Source organism: Lissotriton vulgaris, unplaced genomic scaffold (assembly GCF_964263255.1).
Source record: "Lissotriton vulgaris unplaced genomic scaffold, aLisVul1.2 SCAFFOLD_1358, whole genome shotgun sequence".
In the NCBI taxonomy this organism is placed as follows: Eukaryota; Metazoa; Chordata; class Amphibia; order Caudata; family Salamandridae; genus Lissotriton; species Lissotriton vulgaris.
In genome coordinates this window covers 606,907-610,437 of record NW_028244896.1, presented here as the reverse complement: position 1 = coordinate 610,437, position 3,531 = coordinate 606,907, and positions in this window count along the sequence as shown.

The following is a 3,531-nucleotide window of genomic DNA, read 5'->3' as shown; positions in this document are numbered from 1 at the left end:
TGGAGGGGCCTGGAGATTGCTACAAACATGCAGTATTGATTTGCGGGGCACTGCGTGCTCGACCCTGGAAACAAAGGCCTGAACTCTGTGATCCGTCCTTTCCGCCCTGGTCCGATGGGGTAGCTAGTATTGTTGCGCGGAGGGCAGGGTAGGTAGAGTCAGGCACTTCTGCATTCAGTGGTTAGCGGTCTAGTTGCAGGGGAGATACTGCATAAAGCCCACATGCCCCAGCGGCCGCGCTGGCAAGCCCGCCTGCACCCGTCCGCGGCTGGACGGGGCCCGGGGCCAGGAGCCCTGGAGGATTCCAGGTAAGAAAACATTATGCACGGTAGGAGCTAGTAGCGCTCTGTGCTAGGGTTAAGGACTGTTGCAGACACAGCATGAACCCAGATAAACTTGACCAAATGAAGAGTTACAGGCATTGTTTGATTACAACTAATCTCCTTTTGAGGACTAGGGATGTTGGGCATGTACTCAGATGTGCCCTGATCAATTGCAGATCGTTGAGAAAGCATAGCATGGAAATACATGACTATCTGGTCGACAGTCAGGTGGGAATACTTTTCCTTACCAAGACATGGCTTGATGAGGAGTCGGCTCTGGAAATTTTAGATGTACTGGCCCAGGGTTATGGAATCTGTAGGATAGACAGACCCTCGGGGAGGGTAGGAGGGATCGCTTTGATCCATAAACATAACATACAGTGCACTTTAGAGCCGGCTGACATCACAGACAGTGAAGCAGGCTTCTTCTCTATTAGGGTCTCCAATAACTATGTAATTAAGGGTTTCTTAGTTTGCAGACCTCCGGGAGGAGTCACGCAATTTGCAGCTAGCCTTATTAAAAATCTGATGCAGCCTGCCATGCGATATGAGAAGTTCCTCTTGTTGGGAGATCTGAATTTGCATTTTGATGACACCTCCAACACGGCAGCCCAGGAGCTCCGACAAGAGTTGATAACCTTGCAACTGTCATTAAAATCTGAGCTTCCCATGCAGCTGCTGGGACACTTACTGCATCCTATTTTTGGTAACTGGGAAGCACTCGAAATTGAACCCCCGGAACCTGTTATATGGACTGACCACTTCTTGAACCCCTTTCAAGTCACTGGTACTTGTTGAGAAAATACCGGTGAAGGTGGGAGTGAAGAGGAGCCAAAGGAAATGGGCAAATTTCTCTTCTGAGAATTTCCGCACGGCCCTGGGTCAGGGCGGACCTCTGGGGAGGCTAGGGCTAGAGATAGACTCAGCTTGTGAGGCCTTGGACAGGCGCATCTTGAAGGCCCTTGATAGTACAGCGCCATGGTCTGGTAAAGGGTCTGAGAGACGAACAAAATCCGCCCCTTGGTTCAATGTTGAGCTGAGAGAGGCAAAGACAGCGTGTAAGCACCTTGAGAGACTCTGGAGAAGCGGTTACCTGCCTATTTATGGGATGGAATACAAATCCAGTCTCAAAGATTATCAGTCCCTGATTAGGAAAGCATGTTCATCTTATTACGTAGACAGGATTGATAAGGCGGACAGCTCAGTTAAGGAGTTGTTCCTGGTGTACAAAGAGATATCCTCACTCTCGACCATAGAGGTATCTGAGGTGGGATCTGTTGCATCATGTAACCAGATAGCAGAGTTCTTTGCCACTAAGGTGGAGAGAATTTACTCTACCTTCCCTGTGGAGGCCAGGGATGGGTTAAGGAGAGATGGGGCGCCTAGTAGTGGGTTACTTGAGACAGAGTGACTGACTGCGTTCAGGGTCCCAGCTGGAGATATGCTGAGTAAGATAGCCAGTAGCATGAAGTCCGGCTCACCAAAGGACCCTGCACCTGTTAAAATCCTGAGAGAAAACAGCAAGACTCTAGAGCCTTTTATTAGACATCTGTTAGAACTCTCTTTTAGCTCAGGCACAGTGCTGAAAACCTGAAAGGAAGCAGTGGTGCTCCCTCTGAAAAAAAAGCCAAACATTAGTACAGAACAGTTAAACAACCTGAGTCCCATCTCACTCCTCCCCTACTTTGCAAAGATTGCTGAAAAGACGGTCAATTAACAACTGACTGCCCACTTTGAAAACCATAAGCTGCTCCATCCCTCGCAATCTGGCTTCCCTGCCTTCCACTCTACGGAGTCAGCTTTGCTTTTCTCCATGGAGACTCTTCGGAGACACGTGGATAAGGGTCACACAGCGGCACTGATTCTTCTTGACCTAAGTGCCGTTATTGACACTGTGGCTCATCACACTCTGCTGCAGTGTCTAAGGAAGGGTGGAGTGGCAGGGAAGGTGTGGGACTGGCTCGAATTGTTTCTTCAAGACCACAGCTTCCAAGTTGCACAAGGAGCCTTTGGTCGAAGGCCATAAACCTGAACCAAGGGGTTCCTCAAGGATCTAGCCTCAGCCTGACCCTTTTTAACCTATATGTGGCGCCTGTGGCTGCAATAACTGAGCAATATGGGGTGGAAGTGGTGATTTACGCTGATGATACTCAGCTGGTTGTGGCCTTAGCGCAGCCAGCTGAGAGTGCAGCCAGCAATTTTACGTCCTGTCTACAAGATCTTGCGGCCTGGATGGCTAGTAATTGCCTCAGATTAAATGGTGATAAAACTGAGGTGCTGATTGTGGGTAAAGCGCAGTCAGTCTGGACCTCAGCATGGTGGCCTCAGATGCTTGGGCCACTTCCCATACCAAATGAACAAGTCAAGAACCTGGGGATTTGGATTGACTCCAAAATCTCATTTGACTACCACACTAGACATGTTGCTGGCACGTGTTATGGCATTCTGTGTGGCCTTAGAAAGACTCTGGATCTACTCCCAATAACAGCTAGGAAATCTTTAGGCCATGCCTTGGGTACCTCAAGGCTGAATTACGGGAATGCCCTTTATTTGGGAGCTAATGTGAGATGCCTCCAGAGACTGCATCGTATTCAGAATGCTGCCGCCTGCCTGGTGTTGATGCTGCCTAAAAGAGCCTCTTCTAAAAAAAGCCCTGGAGACGCTACATTGGCTGACAGTTTGGGAGCGTGTACAGTTCAAAGCCCTCTCTGCCAGTCATCAGATTACACAGGGTAAAGGACCCCGCTTTCTTCTCAACTTCCTAACACCACATATCCCGACTCGTCAGTTGAGATCTTATGGGGCGGGTTTAGTGCAGGTTCCCAAAATCAGAAGAGAAAGAATGGGAGGGCGGTCCTTCAGATTCCTGGCAGCCCGGCTGTGGAACAGCCCACTCCTTAGGCTTTGTTTGGAAACCTCGGAGGTGGTTTTCCGCAAAGAGCTGAAAACACACTTATTTCCCTGGGGATAGGCCTAGTGAGGTTACGGTTGTTCGAGGACATGATGGTGTAGGAAGCTTGGGGGCCAATACTTTAGCGCGGGGACACACTGATCAGTGTAACCAGGCACTTTACAAGCTCAGTTTATTATTATTATTACATGTTTTTTAGCTACCTTTCGGTGGAGTTGGACAGTGTTTCTATTGGGAGCAATTCTAAACAGCATGTGGGATACTTGCTTTGTGTAAAAAACTGTGAGAATAATGTTG